An 18,370-nucleotide genomic window follows, 5' to 3' on the forward strand; every position below is an offset into this window, starting at 1 on the left:
TTTAAAATTACTAACAATTTTTGTTAGTAGCATGGTATATCTTTTAGGCACACCTGCATAAATACGTTTCTCCCATTTTTTTGACTGATACTCTCTGATTATCTCTTAGAGGAAAATATTTTCTTTAAAAATTGTGGTAGATATATAACATAAACAATGCTATTTTAACCATAGTAAGTGCACAATTCAAGGGCATTAAGGACATCCACAGTGTTGTGTGACCCTCGCCACTATCTACACTGTCAGTCCAAACCCAAACTGCTCAGATGACTGCAGGTTGACTCATTCATCCACTTTCATCAGCCCAAATACCCACTCCGTAAACGTGGAGCAGTGATTTCTCACTCCCTCTCCTGGTCGCCTCTGATCCACTCTGCCGCTGTGAATTTGCCTATTCTAGATGTTTTGCACCAATGGAATCACAGAGTATTGGTGCTTTATGTTTGCAAGTTTAGTTCTTCTGAGGAGTAAGAGATCCCTCTACTTCTCAGGCCCTCAATTTCTCACCTGCCCAAAGGACACAGTGAGGAGTTCTCAGGGATGCTGCAGGGGAGGCAGGCTGACATGGGGGTGTCACACAGGGAGCGCCGGTCCCGTGGAATCTCAGTATCCTTGCCTACTTGAAGGCAGAAGGCCCTGGTTCAGTCTTGGGTGGGACCAACAGGATCAGTGAAGCAACATGTTAGGGGAGAAGAGAAGGGAGTCTCTAGCGGGAGGCCACAGCATGAAGCCACCCCAATGCTCCTAGGGCACTGTGTGGTCACAAGTGACCAAAGGCCTGGGTGGTGCTTTTACTGACACGGACCTAGAAGTCGCTGTCCATACGGGACAAAGCCCTTTAGGACGCTGTCAGTGAGCCACTGGTACTTACTAGGCACCTCTGGTATACTGAGCAAGGAGTAGCTGGGTCGTGCTGTCCTTACTGATGGGGGCAGGGTGGTTTTGGTCGGTTTCCTTGCTCCCAGCCCCCACCCAGGAAGAGGCCTCTTCCTCTCTTCAGGAGGGACCCACCCTCGTGTTCAAGCCCAGGGCTCAGCCGGGCTCCACTCTCTGCTCAGTCCTGCCCTTCTCTGGCCTGCTGACCTCCATCCCGCCCTGCCACCAGAGCTTCAGTGCGGCTCTTGGCACAGTGGCCATCCGGAGGTGGTTCTGTGACCCTCCCTCCTTGGCCAGAGGCAAGGTCCAGAGCCTTCCTCCACCCGCACAGACCTCCCACCCACTCCTGAATCTCCACTTTGAAAACTGTCCTCTGACAGTGATCTCCTCCAGGCACAGCGCACCCCCGCCCTCCCCGGCTTCCCCTCCCGTCCTGCCTGCCCCTCCCAAAGGCCCAGCTACCCATTTCCTTTGTCCTTTTCACCCTTTGGCGCCAGGACCTGGCTATTCTGAGCCTTTGGCCCAGCTCCTTCCTCCTTCCAGCTGCTCCCGTACTGGGGCCTCCATTTCTTGCCTTTTCTCGTTGGCATTAACTGTTACCAGGCCCTGCCCTACTGTGTGTGTGTGTGTGTGTGTGTGTGTAAATAGACTCTGGGTCCTTCCCAAGGGTTTTTGTTTGTTCGTTTGGGTTTTTTTTTTTTTTTTTCTCTGCAATCTTTCCCCCATTGCCAGAAACAATGAACGAGTAAGGACGAGCCCCACAGAATGAAGAGTCCTCTCTGGTAACCCAGGTTTCTTGCTTCCTTTATAACCCAGCAGCCACGGGGTTTCACAGTTCCTTTGAGAAGATGCTAGGGCAATTACTGCAGGGCTTATAAAATTGCACTGAATGATATGTTTGAAAAGCTAATTTTCTGTGTTTGGCTGGGTGAAAAGTTTTCCACAAAAGCAGTTACAGTCAGGTAAATGTGTCTGCCCACATAAAACAGTTTTAGTAGGGTTTCAGGTCTCTTCTAGAGAGTGGAGGGGATGGGAACAGGATCACAAAAAGGAAAACCAAGTCCCCATGCTCTGATTTGGCCTTGAGGAGGCCTCAGTCAGTACTGCGTCAGTGAGCTAAGCATTAGCTGGGACGCATGGGGTGCCAAGGGCGAGGCCAGGCACGAAACCGGAGCGGGGAGGGGGTCAGGGTGAGGGCTGCGCTGATAAGCTGTCCTGGGCTTCCTGGTCCAAGGCTCCCTGCAAGAAGGCCCACGGAAAAGGCTTGCTGGCTGCAGGGCAACCTCCTGGCACCTTTGCAACAAAGCTTTCAGAGCCAGAGTGCGGCTGATTTGTGTTTGACAATTGCATGGTCCAAGGGCAGGCTGAGGAAGGCACGAAACCCAGGAGACATACAGGGGGGAAAAGTGATGAATTTGGTTAAAGACGTAAAAGACCTTTATGTGATGGGCTGCATAGCTCAGTGGTGGAGTGCTTGCCTAGCATGTGCAAGGCCCAGGGTTCAATCCCCATCACCATGAAACAAAAAATGTATATGGCAAAGACACCACAATCCAAGTTAAAAACACTGGGAGAAAGCATTTGCTATATATAATAGACACAGGTTAAAGTCTATAATACACAAAGAGCCAACCAAGTATAAACGTCCACTAAAATTATTTAAGCTGGGGGTGGGGGTGTAGCTCAGTGGCAGAGTGCTTGCCTAGCATGCAAGAGGCCCTTGGTTCTATCCCCAGCACTACCAAAACAAAACAAAAACATGGACTTTCACTAATGTTTTCATTATTTATTTATTTATTTTTGAGACCAGGTCTTACCCAGGATGACCTTGAACTTGCCATCTCCCTGCCTCTGCTTCCCTCATAGCTGGGATCACAAGCATGGGTCTCCATGCCAGTGGGTTTCACTGATGTTTTTATATGTAAAAAATAACTGTTAGGTGATGATAAAAATATGTAGACAGAAGAGGGGACCTATATTTTAGAGGAAGGACACTAGATTTAAGAGCTAGACCTGAGATCTAGTCCCCTGTCCTGTGAGACCTCAAGCAAATCATTTTCCCTGTGTGGGGACTCCCTAGTTAATATTTTAATGGAAGTCACTTCAACAATGGTGTTGGTCTTGGGTCTCTGCATCAAGCGTGAGGATCCCTGTCACATGCTCCCCTTCCCTGAGCCGCTTCAGAGGTTCATTCCACTTTCTCTTCTACCCTTGACACATTGGCCTATTAGAAACGGGAGATGTACTCCCCAGCTGGGGAATCTGAGAACACGGAACACTGATCCAGGGCTCTTGCCCTGTCCCTGTGGGGGTCTGTCTGTTCCACAGGGTCTGCTGTCCTGGTGGCTCTGCAGGGGACTGGAGCAGGCAATGCTAGACAACAGAAGGGTGAGCTGTAAGGAAAGAGCAGGGCTTTACGGCCAGGCAGCTCTGGATTCGAATCCCAACTTGGCCACCTCCTAGCTGTGCGCTGCCATCTCTTTGCAGCTGAGGTTCCCCTTCCGTATACAGGGCACACATTTCCTTACCGTCCAGCCTCCTGCTTGTCCTTCAGGCTCCCCATGCAACTGGGCACACTGCAGAGAGAGCCTTGCCCTGCTGCCACCTCCCAAGTTTACTGCATGCCTTCATGGCCAGGAACCGTGTCTCTGGAGGGAACAAGGACCCCAGAGGGCTGAGAGCACTGGACCAGGGTCAGGGCCCAGCCTTTGTCATTTTTGAAACCGCAGCATCTGGCACATTGTCTTGTACACAGAATTCACTAAATAGTAACCACAGAATAAATGAATGAAAGTTATGCGTGAGGAAGCCAAGAGTCAGAAAGGCAGAGTGGCAGGCTGAGGTGTCTCACACAATGCATGAGGTGGCTGGAGAGGGTCCTCAAGTCCCTTATCACGGGCAAAATGGAGAAGGGAAAACATGGCCAAGATGACAGGCTGCTGAAGTCTCACATTTGCCAGGGAAAGCCCATTTTACATCAGTTCCTCTTATAATTCTAGTAATGCCCACTTCCACCCTCAAGAGGGTCCCATTTTGGATGATAAATTGCCTGTCCTCCCTGTTATGAGGGAGAGTAAAGGGAGGGACTCTGGCTCCCAACTCCATCTCCTTCCTCATCCCACGTCTCTCTTAACCTTAGCCAGAAACACGATTAAAATGGCATCCGTGACCTATTCACTGAGAGCACCCTCTGAACCACTCTCACCGAAGGCCACCACCCCCGGCAACACCTGCCAACGTGCAGCCCTCCATCAAGGGCGCTCTTGTGGCACGGGCTGAACAGTGGGGCGATGGGTGTCCCACCCGTCCTCCACGTTCCACCCATGAGTGGACCCAAGGGCTAACCCTACAGCGTCCTCAGCGTTTGAATGACTATGGACACACCCTGGCCAGGCCTGTCCCCAAGCAGCTAGGCTAACTAAGATGAACAGGGACTCATTGATCACAGCCTTGGGGGCCTGGCAGCCTCTCCAGAGGGTGGGCAGGGAGAGATGCGCCTGGAGCTCCATCCTCCTGGAGAAATTCCGGGCCGGGGGAGGCACAGAGGCACCAGGAGCCAAGAGAAGGCTCTACCCAGGGGCTCACTAAGCCTTGGTGGCCTCAGAGATGGGCATTTTCTGACCTGTTCTGTCTTGGCTGATGGGCTGGGAGGTTGTGACATGGCTGCCCAGCCACCGAGTCACACAGCCAGCCCATTAGCCCCTACAGCAAAGTGGTGGTGGAGCAGGGGAGAGGCTGCCTGGTCAGGCTGGAGTCCCCGCTGGGAGCACAGGCCCCGGCCACGTGGAGCTCACCATGCCTGCTGCAGGCCTCAGGGCTGGTAAGCCAGAGCTGGGCAAGCAGGGCAAACACACCTGTCACCCCAAAGCCAGGCCAGGGCCAGCTCCACACAGCCATAGTCGAGAACCTGAGCATCCACCATTGCATGACCTCAACCTCCTTCTTTCCAATAGCCACGGGGAAAATGGAGATGGGGCAGACCTGGACTGCACTGCAGGCTGACCAGTAGCACTAGTACTTTCCAAACCCTGATTTGCATAAGCCTGGACCAGTAACATTGACCCAAGTGCTATATAAGCCCCTCCACTAGCACACTCAAGTGGCAGCCCTCTGGACCTGTGCGAAGCCTATTTCTATTCTTGAATAACTCCTACTCCTTCCACTCTTGCCTTCTGTTGTCTGTGAATTTCTTTCTTAGGATTTACAAAACATGGACCTGGAAAGAGGTTTTCGGTGACCTGCTGTGGTCTGCGGCAACACTGGAGGGCATAGCCCGCCATTAAAAGCTATGACGCGGTTCCCTGGCTGCAGGCCTGTAGCTTACACAGACCCCACCCGCCAGCAGGAGAGGAACTCCGGCTTCAGTTGGGGCTGCCCTCCTGCTGGGCCTCGGCTTCACAAGAGAAAAAGACCCACTAGCAACTCCACAGAGTGAGCACCTGAGAGCCCCTGCACATCCGCGAATGCCTTTCCCACGCCTTCCTTAGTCGGCTCACGTGCCTGGCTCAGCCCCTCCCGGCATTCACCCCTCTGTACTGACTGACAGGCGTCAGAAGACCCACTTGCTGGTGCTCCCCCAGCCTGACCCCCACCCGGGCAGAGAACCTCCACTCCCTGACCCCCACAAAAGGCTGCATCCTGGAGCCTCGCAGCCAGCTTAACTGGCACTTACCCAGCTGCCCCTCTGGGAATGGGCATTGGAAATTGGAACCTGGGGGTGGCAGGTCGCACTCTGCTGGGCCTGGACCCAGAAGTTCCCTTAGCTTGGGGTCTCCCTAGTTATCCCCTGGACTTGCCTGAGCCCTAGGAGCCCCATCCATCACCTGGTGCTTCTAGGCCCTGACCCCACTTAACCAGGGAGCAAAGCAGGTCTTGCTGTGCCTCTGAGTGGGACCCCTGCATTTCCCTGGAGGAGGAGCCTAGGGGGTCTGGCATCTCTTGGGGAGCAGTGGGGTGCCACACCTGAAGCTCTTTGCTGTCAAGACCCAGCCCTCTCTGCCTTTTGAATCCTCCTCTTCTTTCAGCCCCCTTCTCCCCTTGGGCCAGGCCCTCTACTCTGTGAGGAACATCTCAGAAACCATCTATCATCGAATTCTGGGAGTTGATCTCTGCAACTATGTAGCTGGAAAGAACCTGGAAAAGTCATTGCTCCCGCCATGGGAGAGACCAATAGCACCTGAGGGCAGAGACGCTGTACCTATGACCAAGACACCAGCGAGCTGGACAGAGGGCTCTCCAGAGTTCTGCAGGCCACACTCAGGTGTCCACTCGCTGTCCTCTAGCCACCCTGGGTCATAGGTCATTGTATCTTTTAATGAATGATAGGTGCCAGCTGGGGGCCAGTACTATGTTGGGCACCTGAGTACTATGTCTGGTGCCATGGTCTGCAAGGCAGAGATGATGTCCCTGAGGAAATGGAGGCTCAAGCAGGGTACATGGCTTCCCTGGGGTCACTTGGCAAGTGCCAGGCCAGAGTTTAAGTTCAGTCCTTCCTTTCCCTAAAGGCTGTGATCTTCCCAGTTGCATCCAGGGGTTCAAAGCTGAATAAGAAGTAGCCCTAGATCTTAGGTAGCACTTACTGAAGAAGGCAGACACGGTTATTCACAACCACCTGCTACAAAAACCAGCTGTGACAGCAGAGGCAGAAAGTCACTGTCCCTCTGGGGTTTGAGAAGGCATCTGGTAAGAGGTGGCCTGGGCCATGCAGGACAGAGAGGTTCTGAGCCACAGACAGGCTGGGGTGAGGCTGGGGAAGCTTCGAAGGTGGATTTTAAGCAGCCTTCTCAGAGGAAGCCCCCTGGTGGGATGGGTCTGTGGTGGGGGCTTCCCAGAGCTCCTTAAATACCCAATGCTGCTAACTGGGGTAGCCATTTGCCCAGCCTAGTGGAGTGGGCTGTGGTGGAGGAAGAGCTGGAGGCTGGAGGTCCCCGGGGAATCTGCTGGCCTGTTTAATCCTTAGCAGGAGCTGCAGAACTGGAGGGGGCAGGGAGGGTGAGAGGGGGCAGCCACATCTGCGTGCCCTGCCTCTGCAGTGTGTCTGGGAGATTCAGCAACCTCCTGGCCTCCATCAGCAGGAGCTGGGGAGAGGCAGATAAGCAAGCCTGGAAGGACGCCGTGGCCACATCGCTGCAGACTTATTATTTTTCCCACACACTTGATTGACATGACCCATGGGGCACCAGGAATGGCCTTCACTAGGGCCTTCACTGGAGCTGGGAAGGGAGGGCAATGACAGCCCTGGGGTCCCAGGGTGGCCCCTCCCGGGGAGCCAGCCTGGGGTGGAGAGAGGGGACTGCTGCTGCCCCAGGCCTGCCGTGGGGCGGGGCGGCGCCCTCCTGCCTGCTTCAGGCTCTTGGCTTTTCATCCTTTCTGGGTCAGTGAGGGTGCTGCCCGAGGCTGCCGTGAAGGCCTCCTGCAGAGTCTGAGAGGCCAGGGGCTTGTGGGGGTGGGGACTGGGGGAGGGGAGTGCCGAGGGAGGCAGGCGGCCCTGCCTTTCTCAGTCTGCAGAGACCCTGTGGGGCACAGCCCTCAACTTACTGTGGGCCATTAGCACACGGGAGACCCTCCCTAGGCCTCAATGCCCACTTCCGTACAGGAGTGGGGTACCTGGTGGGGTCCGGTGACCAGGGCCCTTGGAGCTGCCTTCTAGCTCTGACTTTCTCTAGTCCTTGAACAAAGCTGGCTTCCTCCTCTGAGATGTCCCCAGACCTGAGCTGATCTCCTTTCTGGTGGCACACTGTTCTTCTCCTCCATTCTGATCTGAGCAGTCCACTGTGTCATGGGTGTTGGACCTGACACCTGATTAAGAAGATCAGTAGGTTGCCTCAAAGGACAGGGACAAACAGTTTTTGAGCTTCTGCTCCGCGCAGGGCCTGATACCAGGTGAAAACGCTCACATCAGCCGTCATTTAATGTTGAGCTCAGCTCTGGGAAGAGACCTTTGCCATCCTCGTTTCCCACTGCTTAAAGTCCCCCGTAGCTTCCACCCTTTTTGTTATAAAACCCAGAGAATTATGCAGCTGTGAAAAAGACCGATGAACTGGTACCAAGGAATTTCCATGAGATATTATTCCATGCAAAAAGTGTAAAAAGAAAAAAAATATATAGAATATTTGACTTCTGTGTAAGAAAGAAGAGAAAATATGAAAACTTAATATAATTTGGCTTGTTTTTACAAAAGCAATAGAATTGTAAGCAGAAAACAATTCAGTTGGTAACTTATAGGGTGTGGGACACAGGAGAGAGTGACTTGTCACCAAGGATACCTTTTGAGTACTTTTGGTCTCGAAAAGTGTGTTCTACCTATTTAAAAATTTAAATAACCCAGTAAAAATGGAAAGGGGGAAATCCCTCAAACTGAAAGCAAACAGAAAAAAAAAAAGAAAAGAAAAGAACCTAACTAAATTTGGTATTTCAAATAAATACCAAATGACTCTGAAGGGTCAAAAAAAGTTGGAAGGAAAGAAGACAAATCCAAGTCATCCATGAACACAGCAGGTTGGGGCAGAGGGCGAGGGGCTCGAGGCTGGCTGGTCAGAGCGGGATCAGCGAAACAATTGTCAAAGTGATTCCGGTAAGGGAGGACCGAGTGATGGGGTGCCGATGGTTCGGGGAGCCCAGGTTTCACTGTGGAAGGTCACAAAATAGATGGAGCAGGCAGGAAACAACCCTGAAGAAAGAAACTGGAATTGGAGGCATCAGTGTGGACTCGTGATTTCTAATATGGGACCATGCGCGTACACATGTATTAACACATGAGCTCTAGATGCATGTGAGTGTGCATGAGAGGTATGGAAATGGACAGGTGCACAGGCCCACGGGGACTTCAGGGTCTGGCCCTTGAAGGCGCTGAGAAGCAGAGATGCCCAGCAGATCTTGGCAGTTAATCCCATTTCCCACTATAAAGAAATCAGAGCTCCTCAGAGAAATGACCGATTCCCGCACTAGGGCAGGGCAGGCACAAGGCGAGCCTGGAGCTTCTCGGGCCAGAAAGCAAGAACCATGTGCTCAAGACGGGGATGGCGGCATAGCAATGTCTCCCGTGAGGTGGTTGGAAGGAGCTCCCACCCATCAAGCCTGAGACAACTTAAGCACCAAAGTGTCTGAGGACAGTTAGAAGTAAGACCATCAGCAAAACAGGAAACCGTGAGTTAATAAGATGGTAAATAGACAAATAATACATTCTACTGCTTACAGTGGAACACTAAAGGCCAAGTGGTAGATAGGAAGCCAGTGTGGGAATTTGAAAAGCAACATTGGTCACCACCGTGTTAACGACCGGATGAAGCAAGAGTCATCAGCAGATGCACAAGGAGCAGGGGACCTGTATGTCTTGACAATGCTCCCCACAGACTGCTTCCTAATTTTAAGGAGAAAAGCAATCATTATACAGTGGAGAAAGCAGACAATACCTAGACTGGGAGATGAATTTAACCTCACCAGCCGGGGAAGGTAGCATACGCCTGTAATGCCAGTGGCTCGGGAGGCTAAGGCAGGAGGATCACATGTTCAAGGCCAGCCTCTGCAACTTAGTGAGGCTATAAGCAACCTAGTAAGACCCTGTTTCAAAATAAAAAATAAAAAGGACTGGGGATGTGACTCAGTGGTTAGGCACTCTTGGGTTCAATACCTGGTACCAAAAAAAAGAAAAATAAAGAAAAGAAAAAATAACCTCACCAATGAAGACTGGTGAGAGTCTCTGGATGTGGTTCCCAGAGAAGAACCAAGAAGGTCTATGCAGGATTCTGACCAAGAACACGTAACCTGGATCCAATCATAAGAAAACATTAGACAAACTTAAAATGGGAACATTTTGTTAAAAACAAAAGGGGGGGGGGCTTTCATTCTTCAAAGATGTCCATGTCATGAAAGATAAAGAAAGGCTGTGGAAATGTTCCAGACTAGAGGCTAAGGGGACATAACTAAATGCGATACCCAGCCTCACTGGAATCCTCTGTTGGACGAGACATGCTGTAAAGAACATCATGAGGTTAACTGACAAAGTTGGAATAAAAATTGTAAATTAGATAAAAGTATTGTATGAATATTACACTTATTGGTCAATCACACTATGTCAGGGAACGTGCCCCATCTTTGGGAAACCCATGCTAAAGGGTTTAGGGTCAACAGGCCATGATGTATGCAACTTGCCCTCAAACGACTCCAGAAAGAAAAAGAAATGCACTCAAGAGCGCATACCTGAGTGAATGATAGAGCACAGGTGATGGAGACAATCAGGAGATGTTTTAACAGGTGAATCTGGGATGTAGGAATATAAGGGGATTTGGGGGCTGGGGTTGTGGCTCAGTGGTAGAGCGATTGCCCAGCGTTTGTGAGGCACTGGGTCCGACCCTCAGCACCACAGAAAAATTTATAAAATAAAGGTATTGTGGCCATCTACAACTAAAAAATATATTTAAAAAGAATATAAGGGTATTTAATTACTTTTTTGCTGCTTTGAGAGAGTGTATGTGTGAGTGTGTGTGTGTGTGTGTGCGCGCGCGCGTGTGTGTGCGCGAGTGCGCGGTACTGATGATTGAACCCAGGTGTGCTCTACCACTGAGCTACATCCCCAGCCTTTTTTATTTTTTATTTTGAGATAGGGTCTCACTACGTTGCCCAGGCTGACCTTGAACTTGCAATCCTCCTGCCTCAGCCTCCTGAGCTGGTGTGATTATGGCCATGTGTCACCATGCTCAGCTCCTGATTTTCTTTTTGCCATTGTTTTGTAACTTAAAATTACTTTTCAAAAATTAAAAACAAAACAAAACTTTTCAATATATGTTCCCACCCTTACAAGGAACTCCCTTCTCTGCAGGTGCAGACTCCTCAGTTCGGAGACGACAGTAGAATCAAACCCATCGGGCTGAATGCTTGGCCTTGGGGGGACTGACTGTGCCCTGTCTCTGCTCCTCCTCTGCAGGGTGAGGCCACCCCTGGGCCTTCAGACCACTGGATGAGATCCCACCTGGAAGTGCTTAGTTCAGGCCTCGGCCATAGGAAGGATGATTTTCATCACGAGACTTTTCAGGGACACAGCTGAGACCTGCCTCCATTTCCCAGAGGCACTGTGGCCTTGAGCAGGACTGTGACGTCAGGACACAGGCTGCCTTGAGCAGGCTCCCACCTGGCCAAGCTCCACTGTGGGGTTGCAAACCCTGGTCAGGCCTCAGCTTCAGGGACACAGGCCCTTGACTCTCCGCCTTGACCCACCCTGTCCCACCTGTGAAAGCTTTTCCTTTGGGCTTGACCTCCTTCAAGGGCAGTCCTGGATACCGGGGCACCTGCTAGAGCTATTCCAGGCCCCTCCATGGACTTCTTCTCCAAATAAGGATCCAGTGTGACATTTCAGAGTCTTCTTTCCCAGCAGGACCCTTTGTGACAGTGTCACTGTTCCCTGGCAGAGTCCTGTGATCCTGGTGAACAGGCAGTGTGCTTGTGCATGGGTGTGATGCACGCCTGTGTGACTTTATGTGGTCTGAGAACTTTCCTGGAGGACTTGCAAGCGGCCCTCAGGCCACGTGTGCCCTAAGGAGGACTCTGGGCCGACCCTCACCCGGCTGCAGCATCTGAGGTGAGGTGCTGGGCCACTGCCTTCCAGGAGCCCCCAGGCTCACTCTCTACCCTTCTCCACTCTTTGCTGTGCCCCAGGAGGCTGACACCTCGACCTCTGCAGACCACAGCAATGGGCTTCCTGGTCAAATCAACCAATGGGGCCTCACGTGGACTCCATGGGAGGTCAAGGTTGGGTGTTTAATATCTTGTCTCCCTTTCTTCAGAGATGTGCAGGCTGGCTGTGCCCCTCACCAGCCATCTCAGTCTGGGTCAGGGGGCCCTTCATCTCACCTTTCCTGTCCCAAGGAGGAACAGCTCCCCGGCATTAAAAGCCCTGGGTGCTATGCTGGGTCTCGTGAGCCCCCACACCTGGGCTTTTGGACTCAACTCCCTTCATGTGGCCCACGGAATGTGCCACCTATTTCTTGCAGGCCGCTCGCTCACATGGATGCCCGTGGAGGGCACTGGCCCTGCTCATGATGCGTCTGAGTTTTGTCTGTGCGAGAGGCCCTGCGTTCCGTGCTCAGCGAGGCAGAACGAGAGCAGGGCGGCCACTTCAGGCCCCCCTCAGCGGCGTGCTGCTCCCTGTTCCCACTTTATTTCATCTTTTCGTAAGTTACTGTTAACTGAGAAGCATTACAAGAAGGGAATTAAAAGAGAGAAAAGTTGGTGGAGGAATGCCTTTCTTCTTGGCAAAACCTTTTGTTAGGAACTCTTTAGGAGCCCGATTCAATGAGCAGAGCATGTGGCAACACATGTTCTTCAAAATTAGTTCCAAGAGACGCTCGGGGCTCTTTATTATTCATTCTATTAAAATCAAAATATTAGCTAATGCCTGTCGCGTCGTCAGAGCGGGTCTGGCAACTCCTCTGATGCATTGTCTACTTCAAAGTGGAGAAGGCCTTTCATGCCAGGCCTGTCAAGTCCATTCTGTCCCCTGCCCTGCATTGGAGACACTGGCAGGTCCAGGACAAAGCAGTGGAGCCAACGTGTGGCCCACTGGTGCCTTTGCCTGGGTTGCACCCTGCGCTGGAGTCCCTGAGGGTGGCCTTGGAGCACAGGGGAAGACCTCATCTGACCCCAGGAGGGGGTCTCCTACCTCCAGGGTCAGAACTTATTTTGAAGTGGGTGGAGAGGATGATGCCCAGGGACCCTGAGGCTGAAGAATCAAAACTACTTTGCAGTTTTCTCCACTTCCATTGCTGCTTTATCTCTAGAAGGAAAAACCACAGTGCAAGCAAGTTCCATGTCTCCAGCAGGACACCCAATCTGGCTTCGGGTGCGCTAGCATCCACCAGAGATGTCATGGTGGCCTTGTAATGGCGCCGCGAGGAAGATCGTTCAGCTCTTAGCTTAGTGGACACTTCACTTCCTTGAGGACTGTGGGAGGGACCAGAGTTCCCAGCTGACAGAGTTCCCTGAATGACTGAACAAGAGTAGTACCTGATGGCTAGCTTACAGAGCAGAACAGTGCATCTCCCTCTGGGGCTCTCCAGCTAGCTGGGAGCAGGGCTCCCTGGACCCCATGTGGGAGCTGCAGGTGGGAGGAGGCTGGGTGGGCCAAGGCAGGCTTCCCAGGGGAGGTGACAGACGGGTACACGTGGGAGAGGAGAAGAGAGGGAAGGGCAAGGAGGAACATGAATGATGAGCTCAGGACCAGGCAACTGCTAGGGAACAGGCCAGAGGTCAGGCTGGAGGGACCTTGACAGCAAGCAGGTATTTCTTCTTCCTTCCTTTTGTTTCCGTGAGCATCCTAAATTCAATATTAATTCCCCAAGACCCATCCTGTTGATCAGTGTTGACTTCCCCAGCACACCTGTTCATATTCCAGATGAAGATGTGGTATACAACCACTCCATTTGGCTGGTGATTACCATGGCAATCAGGCACTCACCGTCAGGACAGCACTGCTCTTGAAGACAAGATTCTGCAGACAGGGGTGAGGCAGGCAGTGGGCGGGGCTTGGGGGCACAGTCCCAGGGCCTGGGAGGCTGTGCAGGAAGAGGGGGCTGGGTCAGAAGGGACACAAGTAAGGGGCAGGCAGGTCCTGCATATGTCAGTGCTCTAGGGTCTGTAAAGTAGGGACAGCTTTTCAGGACCCCATACAAGAAAGCATCTGAGCCATCACGCACCCAAGGTCAGGCACCTTGGCTGGAAGACCATTCAACTTCCCACTAGGGGCAGAAACTGCCTCAAATGCCCTCATGAAACATTACAAAGATGTGACTATTGTAGCTCCATTCCATCATAGGATTATGGCTCAGGGTCTGGTGAGAGTGCCTGGAGTGTATTATTTAGTCCTGATGCAGACTGTTTTGTTCTCAAGAGCTCCAACCAAGCTGACTTCTCAGCTTCAGATCCCAGCTCCATGATCTACTGGTTGTGTGACCTTGGGCAAGTTACTGATCTTCTCTGGTCCTTTTCCCTCATAAAAGGCAGATACTAGAAGTTTCTAATGCACACTGTTGTTGTTAGGATTAAGTGAATTAATACATGCAAAACAGAACAGTACCTGTTAGCTAAGTGCTCAAAAAGGCTGGCCTCTGATCTCCTTGAATCACCCCTGCACAGGTGTCACAGGGAGGGAACTGAGGCTAGGCCACAAGGCAAGTGGATAGCAAGGGCTGGACAGACTGGACTTGCAGCCAGGGCACTACACTCTAACGCTAAGAAAGCCTTTCTTCCGATGAAGGAGTGCATGGAATTGGAGAGAAAAACAAGAAGAAAAGAGTCCTTATGAGAGCCAGCATTTTGACACCCGGAAGACCCACCAGGGTTGTAGCAGAGTCTCTCACTCAGTGCACAGGGGCAGGGAGGACAGAGGGTACAGCCGATATCTCTGACTCAAGCTCAAGCACCACCTCACCTCAGTCTCCTGATAGCCTGCTGCCACCCTCTCTGAACAAAGAGGATACCAAGGCCTCAGTGGTCCAAAGCTGCGTGGTAATAATGGCGGGCAAGCCTGGGATCCAGGTCCTCTCCCTCTCCACCACAGTCCCTTCAGTCCCTTCCCAAAGATGTCAGTCAGCTTGCTGGCTTCTGGCTGACCTTTTGACAACCACAGCTAGGTCCTGGTCCACCTTCTCAAGCCCAGTTGCCCCCTTAGTCCAAAAGAAGCCCTGGAAGCTCAGCTCTGGGAACGGAGCTCCAGAGCACTCACACCCTAAAGGTTCAAGAAAACAGCTGCAGTGTTTGGTTGTTTCCTTGACTGCCCAGATGGGGTGGATGTTGCCTAATAACCACAACTACCTTAGTAACAGTCATGGCTGCGCTTATTACTGATGCTGTTCTTGGCCCTATGCCACCCTCTCGTTTTCATACAATGACATTTGTCTTCGATGGGATTATTTTACACCGTACCAGACACCATATCATGCAAACCTGTCCGGGAGCCTTGGGCTCTGTGTTACAGAACCTGCCCCATCAGAGGCAGTGACAGGCCATTATTCTGTGTCCTGCAACTCTGCAGTGATAAGGAAACTCTACCAGTTTGATGCTTTATCTGGTTGCAGGTTGAGGAAAGATATTATTTCAATCAAGATAATGATTCTATTTCTCGGACGGAAATGAGATTTTTTTTTCATGTGGCCTCATGGGGGTGCCACCAAAATCCGTCTTGGGGCTGGAATAGGCCATGCACACGTTAGAGGATTTCTTGCAATCTGAGAGAGAGCATAAACATGAAGGAGAACTGGAAGAAGGGAGCTCGTTTGCAAGAGAAAAACACAGGCATCCGGCCTACGAGATTATAAAGTAAGTTCTATTTGGATATTTATTGGCATTAGACAAACCCAGGAGACGAAAATGCATCAGGTAAGCGTGCAGTGTGGGCTGGACGGCCTATAAAGGCAAAGGATGATCACAGAGAGGCAGAAACTAGACCCAGCTGTGATAGGACCTCGGACATCTTCTACGCCTGCCTGTCTCGTAGCAGAGGTTTCCTGTGCAACTTTGTTGACAGACGACCTAACTACTGTTTCAACACCTCCTACAGCAGGATGTTCACCCATTCCCTCACTGACCAGGTCCTATGCTGAGAAAGTGCCTCCAAATAATATCAAGTCACTTCATCAAAGGAAAGCACAGTGAGAATTCCCAAGGTGCTGACAACGCAGTGGATCTAAATATACTTTGGAAACCAAAAACATGTTTCGGTAAGTCATTAAACAAGTGCGAATGGCAGTAGATAATAAATGCAGCAGGACCTCAATAATCTGCACTAAATAGAGCATTGAGTGAAACTTGAAATTATTTTCAATATTTGGGAATCCCAAGGGCTGCAATACAGTATTCTCAAACTATGTGTGATTGCTTTAAATAATAATTATTATTTGCATTCAGAAACCATAATAGCTTGCAATTCTTATTTCACTTATTAAGCAGTTTGGAAATGTGTACAAAGTTATTTAACATTTTAAATCTTCCACTGGGGGTTGACCAGGCTATGGACTATTCTCCTTCCAAAAAAAAAAGGAGGCACATTCCAGCTCAGCCCTTTCTGGAATAATCCCAACTGCTGATTCTTGAGACCCAAGAGTATCTTTCAGTACAACATTAGATTCACTAAAACTTTGTATCTAAATCACACCGTCATTGTGAGCATAGACTTATGGAAAGCTCTGGTAATATTGGGTGTCCCTAGGAGAGGGGCAGCTCAGGACCAGGGATGGGGAGGGAGCTTTCTACTGGGGATCTTTTGGTATTTTTGAAGTTAGAGCCACAAGACTATAACACCTCTTAAGAATGAAATTCCAATAAAATTCAATTTTAAAAAGCACACATTATGAATTTCTTCTTTTTTTAACATCACAAATAAATATAATTTTTGTCCATTGTACCTCACTAAGGCATTATGAATTTCTATTTTAATACCTACACCCCTAAATGAAAACCCAACTGCAGTGAGAATGACTGCCAGGTCAGATGAGCAAGACATGTGGCTGTCTTCACACTAGAGACAGTTGTAGGCATGGCAGGAAATGCAACTGGTCCCCTTTACCTGCTGGCATGCCTCTTGCCAGCTGCCGAGAGCATGGTACGAGGCTTTCACCTGTGACAGTCTCTGGATCCACTGCTCTTGGCTGACACGGTGCCATGTAGGCTGTGCCACCAGCGACACTCGGGAGGCAGCAGCTGGTGAATGGGGTACCCAAGCCCGACCCGTGTCTCCAAATCAGACGCCGCTACAGGGTCATATGTGTGAATGGAGTCAAGGACCCTCACCCTGAGAGCACATCCTCGCTCAGGGCCTCCTTCCCTTTCCTGCCTCCCCTTCTCCCTAACAAGTGCTTCCTAAGAGTGCTCTCTCTAGAAGATTCTATGCACCCAAAGCCTGCTCAGGCTATGCTTCCGGGGAGCCCCAACTAAGCAGTTACTGATGGTTCCACACGGAGCTCTCTCATGTTGACAGAAAGTGTCCCTGGTGCTCGAAGCACTCAAAGCCTTCTGTTTTGAGGGCAAAACTATAGCCACCCTGTGGAGAACATCCAGCTGACATATAGCCCCCAAAATGCTGGTCTCCAGAATGGAATTCCTAATGGGACCAGACAACAATCACTCTTCCTCTCCAGGATGAAGGCACAGAAGGCAGGACTAGGCCTAGAAGGGCTTGTTCCTTAATCAGAGAGAGATCCAGTCATGGGCAGTGTGGATTTCTCAGCTCTGTCACTCATGAGCTCAGTGAACATTAAGTGACTCCAAGCCTCAGTGTCCTAATCTCTAAAATGGGAATGCTGGACAGAGTCTTTGTAAAGCTCTTAGGCAGCAAGAATGACACGTGTGCTACAAATTGGTAATGCAATGGAAATGTTGGTTGCTGCTGCTGGGATCCAGAACTAGCGTGGAACAAATAACAGATTAACTTTTTTAAATAAATAAATCCCAGCTGCCCTTCATCCTGGGTACCAGAAGCTCTAGGGAAGGGCGAGGAGACATCTGGAAGCATGATCTTGGTGACTGTCCACCTGGAGCTCAGGGAATGAGCACAGCACTTGTCCCATGGGGTGCTGGTGGCCCTCAGGTGCCACTGCTTGGAGAAGACTTACTCTCTGTCTCTCAGACCTAGGGCAGATTCCCAGTACAGGGTTTCCTGTAATCTATCCAGTGTATGTATGCATTGATCTCAAGTACAATGTCAAGTTTGGTGAAAAATCCATGCAGTCATTTCCACATGTAGCAGTAGACAAACTATCAGAAATTTAATTTTATTTGCAGAGATGAGGGATTCTTCATTGCATCCTAGTTCTTTGCATCTGGACTGTTCAAGAAGCTATTCCAAACCCTCAGCACCTGACAATCTCACAGCCCTTCAGAACCATGCGCTGCACTCCACACAGGCCCGTCCAGGTTCTGGGAGGGGCCTCTGGCCCTGGTCCTGCCTCCCTGGAAAGGCCTGCTCCTCCACCCCAGGTCAGGAGTCTCCTCCCCAGGAAATCTTCCCTCACTCTGCAGCACCAGTCCCTCTGTCTGTGCCACGTGCCCTTCCAGAGAGCTCTTTATTTGTCTCAGATGTCGATGTCTTCTCTTCCCACACTGGGAGCTCCTCCAAAACAGAGCCTCGGCTGCTGGCTCTCCTAGCCTGCTCAGAGCCTGCAGTAATGCCTGGCCCCAGGTAACTAAGGATCTCAGGCTGGTGGAGGGATTGTACATATGACCGCTCTTAGTTTAACATGCTGTAACATGGCCTAGATGAGAATTTACTGTTCTAAATAGGGTCGGCCTAGCAGCAAACTTAGAACTGTGTGAAAGCTCGCCCCTGTTTTCCCAGAGGAGTCCTGCTCTGCCCACTCACCCACCGGCAGGCCAAGGGAGCAACTGTCTTGTGAAGACAACAGGAAGGTCCTCCACTCGGAGGACACAGCCAGGGTTCCAAGTCTCCACCTTCAATCTGATGCCTTATATGCCAGGGTCCAACCCACCCAGAAAGAGACACCTTCCAGAA

The 18,370-nt window shown here is 50.9% G+C and overlaps 1 protein-coding gene across 3 annotated transcripts in view; it reads right to left on the minus strand.

Annotated features, from left to right (window-relative positions):
• ZBTB7C (zinc finger and BTB domain containing 7C) overlaps positions 1 to 18,370 on the minus strand; it is a 327,812-nt gene that overhangs the window by 119,741 nt on the left and 189,701 nt on the right. The gene's annotated exons all lie outside the window — the stretch shown is intronic.

This window comes from Sciurus vulgaris, assembly GCF_902686455.1.
Source record: "Sciurus vulgaris genome assembly, chromosome: 13".
In the NCBI taxonomy this organism is placed as follows: Eukaryota; Metazoa; Chordata; class Mammalia; order Rodentia; family Sciuridae; genus Sciurus; species Sciurus vulgaris.